At 50.0% G+C, this 14181-nt stretch overlaps 1 long non-coding RNA gene across 1 annotated transcript; it reads right to left on the bottom strand.

Moving 5' to 3' along the window:
• Nucleotides 1-922: 922 nt before the first annotated feature.
• Nucleotides 923-13886, bottom strand: LOC121869986. The gene is made up of 3 exons (XR_006089620.1): nucleotides 13795-13886; nucleotides 2468-2603; nucleotides 923-2042 (listed from the first exon to the last, which is right to left on the bottom strand). It is a non-coding gene; the product is annotated as an uncharacterized LOC121869986 (long non-coding RNA).
• Nucleotides 13887-14181: the final 295 nt, after the last annotated feature.

The following is a 14181-nucleotide window of genomic DNA, read 5'->3' as shown; positions in this document are numbered from 1 at the left end:
GTGTCATACTGTCATGTAGTGGTATGTGTCATAGTCCCCTGTGTCATACTGTCATGTAGTGGTTTGTGTCATAGTCCCGTGTGTCATACTGTCATGTAGTGGTATGTGTCATAGTCCCGTGTCATACTGTCATGTAGTGGTTTGTGTCATAGTCCCGTATGTCATACTGTCATGTAGTGGTTTGTGTCAATAGTCCCCTGTGTCATACTGTCATCTAGTGGTTTGTGTCATAGTCCCGTGTGTCATACTGTCATGTAGTGGTATGTGTCATAGTCCCCTGTGTCATACTGTCATGTAGTAGTTTGTGTCATAGTCCCCTGTGTCATACTGTCATGTAGTAGTTTGTGTCATAGTCCCCTGTGTCATACTGTCATGTAGTAGTTTGTGTCATAGTCCCCTGTGTCATACTGTCATGTAGTGGTATGTGTCATAGTCCCCTGTGTCATACTGTCATGTAGTAGTTTGTGTCATAGTCCCCTGTGTCATACTGTCATGTAGTGGTATGTGTCATAGTCCCCTGTGTCATACTGTCATGTAGTGGTTTGTGTCATAGTCCCGTGTGTCATACTGTCATGTAGTGGTTTGTGTCATAGTCCCGTGTGTCATACTGTCATGTCGTGGTTTGTGTCATAGTCCCCTGTGTCATACTGTCATGTAGTGGTTTGTGTCATAGTCCCGTGTGTCATACTGTCATGTAGTGGTTTGTGTCATAGTCCCGTGTGTCATACTGTCATGTAGTGGTTTGTGTCATAGTCCCCTGTGTCATAGTCATGTCAGTGGTTTGTGTCATAGTCCCGTGTGTCATACTGTCATGTAGTGGTTTGTGTCATAGTCCCGTGTGTCATACTGTCATGTAGTGGTTTCAGTCATAGTCCCGTGTGTCATACTGTCATGTAGTGTTTGTGCATAGTCCCGGTCATACTGTCATGTAGTGGTTTGTGTCATAGTCCCGTGTGTCATACTGTCATGTAGTGGTTTGTGTCAGTCCCGTGTGTCATACTGTCATGTAGTGGTTTGTGTCATAGTCCCGTGTGTCATACTGTCATGTAGTGGTTTGTGTCATAGTCCCGTGTGTCATACTGTCATGTAGTAGTTTGTATCATAGTCCCCTGTGTCATACTGTCATGTAGTGGTATGTGTCATAGTCCCCTGTGTCAGTCTCAGTCGTATGTGTCCTACTGTTTCATAGTCACCCGTGTCTCACTCTCATAGTCGTTCATCATGTGTCCCAGTCGTGAGGTAGTCACATGTGTCACGGTGTCTTGCTCACGCTTTTCACAGTCAGGTGTAATGGTCATATATGCCAGCCTTAACACACACACATATGTATAATACAGGCTCCTACAATCACATGTTACAAAGTCTCTTATATGTATCACTCTGTCTCGATCACGTGGTCACATGTCACAGTCTGTCACGTGGTCAAATATGTCAGTCTGTCACGTGATCATATGGCACACAGTCTGTCACGTGGTCACATATGGCACAGTCTGTCACGTCATGTCACACAGTATGCCACGTGGTAATGTCACACAGTCTGTCACGTGGTCATATGGCACACAGTCTGTCACGTGGTCACATATCACAGTGTCACGTGGTCACATATGGGATAGTCTGTGGCGTGGTCATGTCACACAGTCTGTGACGTGGTCATGTTACACAGTCTGTCACGTGTTCACATGGCACACAGTCTGTTACGTGGTCATGTCACAGTGTGTCACGTGGTCATATGTCACAGTGTCACGTGGTCATGACACAGTCTATCATGTAGTCACATATGTCACACATTCTATCATGTGGTCACATGTCACACAGTCTGTCACGTAGTCACATATCACACAGTCTGTCACGTTGTCACATATTATGGCACATAGTCATATTCACATGGTCACATATGTCACAGTTTTAGTCACATGTAATTGTGTTGTTCTTGTAAGGTTGATCAAGGGTGACAGTCGCGGCTGACATGGTAGGAGTCGCGGCTGACAGACATGAGGAAGTCCCTCGCTGCATCACAGTGCTTGGTGAAGCAATACACAAACCTAAGAGAGAAAAGATACAATATAATAATACAACTCTTTCATAACTCCCTGAATACAACGAATATCTTAGGTTTTTTATATTCGTTTTGTATTTATTATTTATTTAAAGTTTTAAACCAAGAAGGTACAGTACTGACAGCCGAAGAAACAGTTTAAAAACATCTATTAGTTTTAGCTCTTAATTCATAGTTCCCTGATCAGGTGTTTTGTGCGTTAAATTTCCTCGGCTCTCTTCATGAATTAATAAGAAAAACATTAAAGCTTTTTTAGTCAGGATAAAACCTGAATCTTATTATATACGTCACCGCTTATCTAAACACACGCACTATACATTCCCCTCTTGTAGATCACAGGCGCAATCTTTTGATACTAAAATGAGTTCACCTGGATGTTTCCTTTACACTGTTACAATATTATAAACGTACATTGTCTTGTTTACCGTCACTGAGCCTCCGTAGTGCTGCAAGATAAGTATCTGTAGTCACCAGCAAGTTGTGTTGATGGTGTTGTGTTTTGCCTTGATGTCCGGCACCACCAGGGACTGTAGGTCATCACCGCACTCTGCCAAACAATCAAGGTTACTCGCTGACAGTGTAATGTGGATCTGATTGAGGGGCGTTCTTACATTACGGGGATGAACTACATGGAGATGTAGCCAATACCGTAATGATCCATCAGAAATAGTACTGGTTGAGGTATGAACCGTTTATCTTTTTTTCTTTTTTTGTCCACTAAATTTTTCCTTAGATTCATAGACACACACAGACTCGACCTGGTAAAGATATTGATGCACAGGTCGGGGCTCCACTGTAGCAGGGCGACCCACCCAGTCTCTACTGCAAGTATCATTAATGTTTTCTCAATATATTATATTGTAGGTAATATAAACTATAAAGACTGATTACTGTAGCTAGACGCCTACAGTATCATATTAAAGAGGTTTGTATGCACTAACTCCGCCAGGGTGAACACTGTGAAGACTTATGTTGACATGATTTAAAACATAACACACCAACTTGCAGCCGATGAATGCCTTCCCCATCAGGAGGGAACAGGTGGTGGTGCTCACGGTGACTCTGCGGTGCACTTCTCCACATATGACCGCCCTTACTGTTGAGGTGAGGGAGAGTGGGAGGCTGATGGTGTGGGGAGGAGAGGACATTACAGTGTGGGGGGGAGTGGAAGGGTAAGGGTATGGGAGAGGAGGACATTACAGTGTGGGGGGGAGAGGTTGAAGGAGGGTGGAAGGGTGTTGGTATAGGAGAGGAGGAGAGGATGTGCAGTGGGAGGTGTTGTTGGTATGGGAGAGGAGGGAGGGGATGTGCATGGGAGGGTGTTGATATGGGAGAGGGAGGAGAGGATATTACAGTGGGAGGGTGTTGATATGGGAGAGGGAGGAGAGGATATTACAGTGGGAGGGTGTTGATATGGGAGGGGGAGGAGAGGATATTACAGTGGGAGGGTGTTGGTACGGGAGAGGGAGGAGAGGATATTACAGTGGGAGGGTGTTGGTACGGGAGAGGGAGGAGAGGATATTACAGTGGGAGGGTGTTGGAGGATTATATTACAAGACAATAGTACATGGGAGATATGGATTATACTACAGGTCAACATACAAGTTTTAAATTATTCTGGGTCAAATTATATTAATGATTTGGATTATACACCAGACCAGAGCACACATATTTAGAAGCTTGGATTAGGATACAGGATATGGAAAATACACACACAAGGATTATAAGGTATTATGAGTTTTTGGATTAGGGTTTTGGGGTAGGTACAACAACAATTACAACAATCTGCAACGATCTGCAATATAGAAGGATTAATGTACATATTATGCAGCATTATGAGTTCATTAACTTGGCCTCGTCAACACTGAGAGGAGAGTAGGTGTAAGATGAGGCAGGTGTTGATAATGGGAAGGAAAATGGGGGATGAGGTGGAGCATGATATGGGGGAGGACAACGATGTAGGCAATGGATGGAGTGGGGTATGATGGGGTGGGGCAAACGATGGAGTGGAGGATGACGATGGGGTGAGGACAACGATGGATTGGGGGGGCAATGATGGGGTGGGGGGCAACGATGGAGTGGAGGATGACGATGGAGGGAGGATGACGATGGGGTGGAGGATGACGATGGAGTGGAGGATGACGATGGAGGGAGGATGACTGATGGGGTGGAGGACAACGATGGAGTGGGGCAACGATGGAGTGGAGGTACAACGATGGAGTGGAGGATGACGATGGAGTGGAGCATGACGATGGGGTGGAGGATGACGATGGAGTGGAGGATGACGATGAGTGGGGGGCAATGATGGAGTGGAGGATGACGATGGGAGTGGAGGATGACGATGGGGGTGGAGGATGACGATGGGGTGGAGGACAACGATGGAGTGGGGGCAATGATGGGTGGGGCAACGATGGAGTGGAGGATGACGATGGAGTGGGAGGATGACGATGGGGTGGAGGACAACGATGGAGTGGGGGCAATGATGGGGTGGGGGCAACGATGGAGTGGAGGATGACGATGGAGTGGAGGATGACGATGGGGTGGAGTACAACGATGGAGTGGGAGGATGACGATGGAGTGGAGCATGACGATGGGGTGGAGGATGACGATGAGTGGAGGATGACGATGGAGTGGAGGATGACGATGGAGTGGGGGGGCAATGATGGAGTGGAGGGGATGACGATGGAGTGGAGGATGACGATGGGGTGGAGGATGACGATGGAGTGGAGGGGATGACGATGGGGTGGAGGATGACGATGGGTGGAGGATGACGATGGAGTGGAGGATGACGATGGAGGGGGGGCAATGATGGAGTGGAGGATGACGATGGAGTGGAGGATGACGATGGGGTGGAGGATGACGATGGAGTGGAGGATGACGATGGAGGGGGGCAACTGATGGAGGAGGATGACGATGGAGGAGGATGAACGATGGGGGTGGAGGATGACGATGGAGTGGAGGATGACGATGGAGTGGGGGGCAACGATGGAGTGGAGGATGACGATGGAGTGGGAGGATGACGATGGGGTGGAGGATGACGATGGAGTGGAGGGGGATGACGATGGGGTGGAGGATGACGATGGGGTGGAGGATGACGGATGGGGTGGAGGACGACGATGGAGTGGGGGCAATGATGGAGGAGGATGACGATGGAGGGAGCATGACGATGGGGTGGAGGATGACGATGGAGGGAGGATGACGATGGAGTGGGGGGCAACGATGGAGTGGAGGATGACGATGGAGTGGAGGATGACGATGGGGTGGAGGATGACGATGGAGTGGAGGATGACGATGGGGTGGAGGATGACGATGGGTGGAGGATGACGATGGGGTGGAGGACGACGATGGAGTGGGGGGCAATGATGGGGTGGGGGCAACGATGGAGTGGAGGATGACGATGGAGTGGAGGATGACGATGGGGTGGAGGATGACGATGGAGTGGAGGATGACGATGGGTGGAGGATGACGATGGGGTGGAGGATGACGATGGGGTGGAGGACAACGATGGAGGAGTAACGATGGAGTGGGGGCAAACGATGGAGTGAAGTACGATGATGGAGTGGAGGATGACGATGGAGGGAGGATGACGATGGGGTGGAGGATGACGATGGAGTGAGGGAGACGATGGGGTGAGGACGACGATGGAGTGGAGGATGACGATGGAGTGGAGGATGACGATGGAGTGGAGGACACATGGGTGGAGGATGACGATGGAGTGGAGGACAACGATGGAGGGGAGATGACGATGGAGTGGAGGATGACGATGGGGTGGGAGGATGGCGATGGAGGGAGGAATGACGATGGAGTGGAGGATGACGATGGAGGAGGATGACGATGGGTGGGGACAACGATGGAGTGGAGGATGACGATGGGGTGGGGACAACGATGGAGTGGGAGTACAACGATGGAGGGGAGGATGACGATGGAGTGGAGGATGACGATGGGGTGGGAGGATGGCGATGGAGTGGAGGATGACGATGGAGTGAAGGATGACGATGGGGTGAGGATACATGTGGGTGGAGGATGACGATGGATTAGAAGATGACGATGGAGTGGAGGAGACTTGGATGGAGGATGACATGAGTGGAGGAGACGATGGGGTGGGGACAACGATGGAGTGGAGGACAAACGATGGAGTGGAGGGGATGACGATGGGAGTGGAGGATGACGATAGAAGGACAGTGATGGAGTGGAGGGGATGATGATGGAGTGGAGGATGACGATGGGGTGGAGGATGACGATGGGGTGGAGGATGACGATGGATTAGAAGATGACGATGGAGGAGGATGATGGGGTGGAGGATGGCGATGGAGGAGGGATGATCACATGGAGTGGAGGATGACGATGGGGTGGGGACAACGATGGGGTGGAGATGACGATGGATGGAGGATGACGATGGAGTGGGCAATGAGGAGGGAACATGGATAATGATGGGGTGGAGGACGACGATGGAGTGGGAGGATGACGATGGGTGGGGGACAACGATGGGGTGGAGTGATGACGATGGAGTGGAGGATGACGATGGAGTGGAGTACACGATGGAGTGGAGGATGACGGAGGAATGATGATGGGGTGGAGGATGACGATGGGGTGGAGGATGACGATGGGGTGAAGGACAACGATGGATAGAAGATGACGATGGAGTGGAGGATGACGATGGAGTGGAGGGATGATGATGGGGTGGAGGATGACGATGGAGTGAAGGAAACAATGGATTAGGATGACGATGGAGTGGAGGATGACGATGGGTGGAGGATGACGTTGGGGTGGGGGACAACGATGGAGTGGAGGATGACGATGGATTGAGGACAACGATGGATTAGAGGATGACGATGAGTGGAGGATGACGAGATGGAGGGAGGATGACGATGGAGTTAGGACAACGATGGGGTGGACAACGAAGGATTAGAAGATGTCGATGATGGAGGATGACGATGGAGTGGGAGGTCAACGATGGATTAGAGGATGACGATGGAGGAGGATGACGATGGATGGAGGATGACGATGGAGTTGGGGGACAACGATGGGGGTGAGGATGACGATGGAGGGAGGATGACGATGGAGGAGGATGGCGATGGAGTGGAGGATGACGATGAGTAAAGGATGACGATGGGGTGGAGGATGACGATGGAGGGAGGACAACGATGGATTAGAGGATGACGATGGAGTGGAGGATGACGATGGAGTGGAGGACAACGATGGATTAGAGGATGAGGATGGGGTGGAGGATGACGATGGAGTGAAGGATGACGATGGAGTGAATGATGACGATGGGGTGAAGGACAACGATGGATTAGAGGATGACGATGGAGGGAGGATGACGATGGGGTGGAGGATGACGATGGGGTGGACAACGATGAGTGGAGGATGACGATGGATTGGGATGACGATGGGGTGGAGGACAACGATGATAGAGGATGATCATGATGGAGGATGACGATGGATTGGAGGATGGCGATGGATTAGAGGATGACGATGGAGTGGAGGATGACGATGGAGTGGGGGACAACGATAGAATGGAGGATGACGATGGGGTGGAGGATGACGATGGAGTGGGGGACAACGATGGATTAGAGGATAACGATGGAGTGGAGGATGACGATGAAGTGGAGGATAACGATGGATTAGAGGATGACGATGGAGTGGAGGATGACGATGGGGTGGAGGATGACGATAGGGTGGAGGATAACGATGGAGTGGAGGATGACGATGGAGTGGAGGATGACGATGGAGGAGGATGACGATGGGGTGGGGGGACACGATGGAGTGGGAGGATGACGAGATGGAGTGGAGGATGACGATGAAGTGGAGGATGACGATGGGTGGAGGACGATGGATGGGGACAACGATGGAGTGGAGGATGACGATGGAGTGCAGGATGACGATAGGCTGGAGGATGACGATGGGGTGGAGGATGATGATGGGTGGAGGATGACGATGGAGTGGAGGACAACGATGGATTGGAGGATGACGATGGGGTGGAGGATGACGATGGGGTGGAGGATGACGATGCAGTGGAGGACAACGATGGAATGGAGGATGACGATGGATGCAGGATGACGATGAGTGGAGGATGACGATGAAGTGGAGGATGACGTTGGGGTGGAGGATGACGATGGAGGGGTGATGACGATGGAGTGGAGGATGACGATGGAGTGGAGGATGACGATGGAGTGGAGGATGACAATGGAGTGGCGGAAGATACGGAGTGGGAGGATGATAATGAGTGGAGGATGACGATGGGGTGAGGATGACGATGAAGTGATGGACAACGATCGGGTGAAGGACAACGATGGGTTGGAGGATGACGATTGAGTGGAGGATGATAATGGGGTGGAAGATGACGATGAAGTGGAGGACAATGTTGGGGTGGAGGATGACGATGGAGTGAAGGATGATGATGGGGTGAGATGACGATGGAGTGGAGGATGATAATGGGGTGGAGGATGACGATGGAGTGGATATTACAATGGAGTGGAGGACATGGATGGGTGGTGGAGGACAAATATGGGGGTGGAGGAGACTGATGAGGTGGGAGGACAAGGTTAGGACAAGAATGCAGGACAAGGATGGGGTGGAGGATGATGTTAGGGTGAAGGAGAAGGTTGGGGTAGAGGACATGGATGGGGTGGTGAGGACAGGGTGGAGAACAAAGATGGGGTGGAGGATGACGATAGAGTGGATAATAACAATGGGTGGAGGACAAGGATGGGGTGGTGGAGGACATAGGGTGGAGGATGACGATGAGGTGGAGGACACGGTTGGAGGACAAGAATGGGGTGGAGGATGACGTTGGGGTGAAGGAGAAGGTTGGGGTAGAGGACAAGGATTGGGTGAGGATGACCATGCGGTGGATGATGACGATGAGGAGGACAAGAATGGGAGGGAGGATGATGATGAGGTGGAGGACAAGGATGGGGCAGAAAATAATGATGGGGTGGTGGACAAGGATAGAGTGAAGGATGAAGATGGGGTGAAGTGGATGATGATGATGGGGTGAAGGACAAGGGTGGAGTGGAGGGCAAGGATGAAGTGGAGGGCAAGGATGGAGCATGGATAAGGGTGAGGAAGGGCAGGGATGGAGCCGAGGGCAAGTATGGGGTGGAGGATAAGGGAACAGAGGAACGCAACAGGAGGAGGACAAGGATGGGGTGGAGGATAAGGAGGAGAGAGGATAAGCGTGGAATGGAGGACAAGGATGAGGTGGGGGGGCAAGGATGGGGTGGAGGATGAGGGTGTGGTGGAGGTCCAGGTTGGAGTGGAAGACTGATGAGTTGGAGGATGATGATGAGGTGGAGGACAAAGATGGGGTGGAGGACAAGGATGGGGTGGAGGACAAGGGTGTGGTGGAGGACAAGGATTGAGTGGGGGACAAGGATGGGGTAGAACAAGGGTGAGGTGGAGGACAAGGATGGGTGGAGGACAAGGGTGAGGTGGAGGACAAGGATGGGGTGGGGACAAGGATGGGGTGGAGGACAAGGATGGGGTGCAGGACAAGGATGGGGTGGAGGACAAGGGTGAGGTGGAGGACAAGGATGGGGGTGAGGACAAGGCTGGGGTGGGGACAAGGGTGGGTGTGGGGACAAGGATGGGGTGGAGGACAAGGCTGGGGTGGAGGACAAGGGTGGTGGGACAAGAATGGGTGCAGGACAAGGCTGGGGTGGAGGACAAGGCTGGGGTGGGACAAGGATGGGTGGAGGACAAGGATGGGCAGGACAAGGATGGGGTGGAGGACAAGGATGAGGTGGAGGACAAGGCTGGGGTGGACAAGGATGGGGTGAGGACAAGGCTGGGGTGGAGGACAAGGATGAGGTGGAGGACAAGGTGGACATGGGGTGGAGGACAATGATGTAGGACAAGGATGGGGTGGAGGACAAGGATGAGGTGGAGGACAAGGCTGGGTGTGGACAAGGATGGGTGGAGGACAAGGCTGGGGTGGAGGACAAGGATGAGGTGGAGACAAGGCTGGGGTGGAGGACAAGGATGGGTGGAGGACAAGGATGGGGTGGAGGACAAGGATGGGGTGGAGGACAAGGATGAGGTGGAGGACAAGGATGAGGTGGAGGACAAGGCTAGTGGACAAGATGGGATGGGACAAGGCTGGGGTGTGGACAAGGATGAGGTGGAGGACAAGGATTTGCAGGACAAGGCTGGGGTGGAAGGACAAGGATGGGGTGGAGGACAAGGATGGGGCAGGACAAGGCGGGTGTGGACAAGGATGGGGTGGAAGACAAGGATGGGTGCAGGACAAGGATGGGGTGGAGGACAAGGTGGAGGACAAGGATGGGGTTGAGGACAAGGATGGGGTGGAGGACAAGGATGGGGTGGAGGACAAGGATGGGGTGGAGGACAAGGATGGGGTGGAGGACAAGGCTGGGGTGGAGGACAAGGGTGGGGGTGTGGGACGGATGGGGTGGAGGACAAGGCTGGGGTGGGAGGATGGGGTGGAGGACAAGCTGGGGGGGAGGACAAGGCTGGGGTGGGACAAGGATGAGGTGGAGGACAAGGATGGGGTGAGGACAAGGATGGGGTGGAGGACAAGGATGGGGTGGAGGACAAGGATGGGGTGGGACAAGGATGGGGTGTAGGACAAGGATGTGCAGGACAAGGATGGGTTGGAGGACAAGGATGGGTTGAGGACAAGGATGGGGTGGAGGACAAGGATGGGGTGGAGGACAAGGATGGTGGAGGACAAGGATGGGATGGAGGACAAGGGTGGGATGGAGGACAAGGGTGGGATGGAGGACAAGGATGGGGTGGAGAATAAAGGAGGAGTGGAGGAAAAGGGTGGGATGGAGGATGATGGTGGGGTGTAGGACTAGGATGGGATGGAGGATGATGATGGGGCGGAGGACAAGGCTGGGGTGGAGGATAAGGGAGGAGCGGAGGACAAAGACAAGGTGGAGGACAAGGATGGGATGGAGGACAAGGATGGGTGGAGGACAAGGATGGGGTGGAGGACAAGGATGGGTGGAGGACAAGGATGGGTGGAGGACAAGGATGGGTGGAGGACAAGGATGGGGTGGAGGATGAGAATGTATTGGAAGTAGTGAACCAAATAATTCGATACTGTAGTTCATCACTTAATACTGGTGGTAAGGTGGTGGAGGCTGCCAGCACAGGCTCATGTTGTTAATGTACACATGACAAGTCGATAACATGACCCAGATTAACTGTTGAGTCCAGACAACTGAGGTTTAAATCTGTTATATATATTTTTGTCATTTTTTTTAACATTAGCCATAAGTAGGACTCACCAAACACGTGATTCATGTTGATGATTTGTTTTACTTTATTTTTTTATCTTTAACCACTAACTATAACAGCTGGTATATATTACTGCAAAAAACTTATATATTTAATGACTGATAATTGAGCGCTGACAGAACGTTTGCTCCCCACTTGGCCCGGTTGTTCACTCAGCATTATAAAGAGGTCGATGAACGTAACACTAAAATGCACTTTGGGCCAATTCTTTGTCGCTCTTCATTATAATTTCACAACGGGAAAACTGGGACTTCTGGCCATCTGCTGAGGGCCAAGAGTTGGTGGGGGGAGATGAGGGGGAGAGGAGGAGGAAGGGAGAGGGGTAGACATCAGAAATGGAGGAAGATTATGACATGAGGAAGATCAGGTATGATGTGAAGGGGGGGGGTCTGAGTAAACAAGACGACGGCAAGGAGACTAATAGATCATGGAGAAGGTAAGGATGAGGATGACAAGGTGGGGAAGGTAAGGATGAGGATGACAAGGTGGGGGAAGCAAGGATGAGGATGACAAGGTGGGGAAGGTAAGGACGAGGGATGACAAGGTAAAGGTAAGGACGAGGATGACAAGGTGGGGAAGGTAAGGACGAGGATGACAAGGTGGGGAAGGTAAAGGATGAGGATGACAAGGTGGGGAAGGTAAGGACGAGGATGACAAGGTGGGAAGGTAAGGATGAGGATGACAAGGTGGGGAAGGTAAGGATGAGGATGACAAGGTGGGGGAAGGTAAGGATGAGGATGACAAGGTGGGGGAAGGTAAGGATGAGGATGACAAGGTGGGGAAGGTAAGGATGAGGATGACAAGGTGGGGAAGGTAAGGACGAGGATGACAAGGTGGGGAAGGTAAGGATGAGGATGACAAGGTGGGGAAGGTAAGGATGAGGATGACAAGGTGGGGAAGGTAAGGATGAGGATGACAAGGTGGGGAAGGTAAGGATGAGGATGACAAGGTGGGGAAGGTAAGGATGAGGATGACAAGGTGGGGAAGGTAAGGATGAGGATGACAAGGTAGGTTAGGGTATGAGGTGTGGGTCAGGTGTATGGGTTGTGGGTTAGGATATGGGGTGTGGGTCACGGTATGGGGTGTGGGTTAGGATAAGGGGTGTGGTATTTGCCGGTCGTATTGTAAACATTGTAATTTAACTATTTTTCAGCATTAGTTGGTTGGTTTAACAAACGTGTAGAAGGTTAGTGGTGGTTCAGTTTACCGGTCTCGCCACCTGAGCAATGCAATCATGGGTTCGAATCGTTGGGTTAAGTGTGAAGATGTTGACCAGTGTGAACCTTAACTAAACACGGCAGGTTTACTAACACTGTATCTAAACTAAACACGGCAGGTTTACTAACACTGTATCTTAACTAAACACGGCAGGTTTACTAACACTGTATCTTAACTAAACACGGCAGGTTTACTAACACTGTATCTTAACTAAACACGGCAGGTTTACTAACACTGTATCTTAACTAAACACGGCAGGTTTACTAACACTGTATCTAAACTAAACACGGCAGGTTTACTAACACTGTATCTTAACTAAACACGGCAGGTTTACTAACACTGTATCTTAACTAAACACGGCAGGTTTACTAACACTGTATCTAAACTAAACACGGCAGGTTTAAAACACTGTATCTAACTAAACACGGCAGGTTTACTAACACTGTATCTAAACTAAACACGGCAGGGTCAACACGGCAGGTTTACTAACACTGTATCTTAACTAAACACGGCAGGTTTACTAACAGTATCTAAACTAAACACGGCAGGTTTACTAACACTGTATCTTAACTAAACACGGCAGGTTTACTAACACTGTATCTAAACTAAACACGGCAGGTTTACTAACACTGTATCTTAACAAAACACGGCAGGTTTACTAACACTGTATATTAACTAAACACGGCAGGTTTACTAACACTGTATCTTAACTAAACACGGCAGGTTAGTAACACTGTACTGTAACAAAGCGATAAATGGTGGACATGATAAACACTCTTCTTTACTCACTACTACCAAGTCCTCTTACCACTAAGTGTTCTACACTGTATTGGTTACTATATAAAGTTCTCCTCTGCCAAAGCATTTGTTCCCTCACACTCTGGATCAGTCTCACTTCAGCCTTGAGAGTTTTAATGTATTGTACTCACCACCACTACCTCTCTGTGTCTGGTAATTATCATCACTTACTTCTTGGAATAATTTAAATACAGATAATGATGTTTTGGGCATTGTTTAACTTCATATACATATATATATATATATATATATATATATATATATATATATATATATACACACTGTGTGTGTGATGCTTGTAATATAAGAATACTCTTCATTAAAGACTTAACTAATATCAATATTACTGATACTGAATAACCTTAAGTAGTTTTTAACATTCGACATGTAAAAGTGTTTCTAATATAATTATAAAGTATGCTTAACGAAATCATGTTAAAAAAATCACAACTCACCCGTCAGTTGACTCATGTCAGCCGCGGGGACGACCACCTGAAGAGCAACAACGTGTGTACATCAGGAGGACGGAGCGGGAAGTGCCAGATTCACGGCAGCTACTCAAACACAATAACTTGGACCTCACACTCCGCCTCGGTCATCACGTCGCGCGCCTCGTTCAGCTTATTATTACAGTAAACTTAAGATCTCTGGAGGGGGGGGGGGCAGGGCCATAATAGTGACGTCTTTAAACACTGTACCACAGTCACCCTGCCAGACGTCGCTAATCATAGTGTTAAACTTGGGGTCATTGAGCCATAACAGTAACGTTATTACAGAGACCTGTTGAACACCGTCACGACTCGATTCAGTTTTTGGGCTTTTACATAAAGGATCGCTCAAGG

Source organism: Homarus americanus, unplaced genomic scaffold (assembly GCF_018991925.1).
Source record: "Homarus americanus isolate GMGI-L3 unplaced genomic scaffold, GMGI_Hamer_2.0 scaffold14467, whole genome shotgun sequence".
NCBI lineage: Eukaryota > Metazoa > Arthropoda > Malacostraca > Decapoda > Nephropidae > Homarus > Homarus americanus.
Note: the sequence above shows the minus strand (reverse complement) of the source record. Positions and strands in the feature narration are given on the sequence as shown.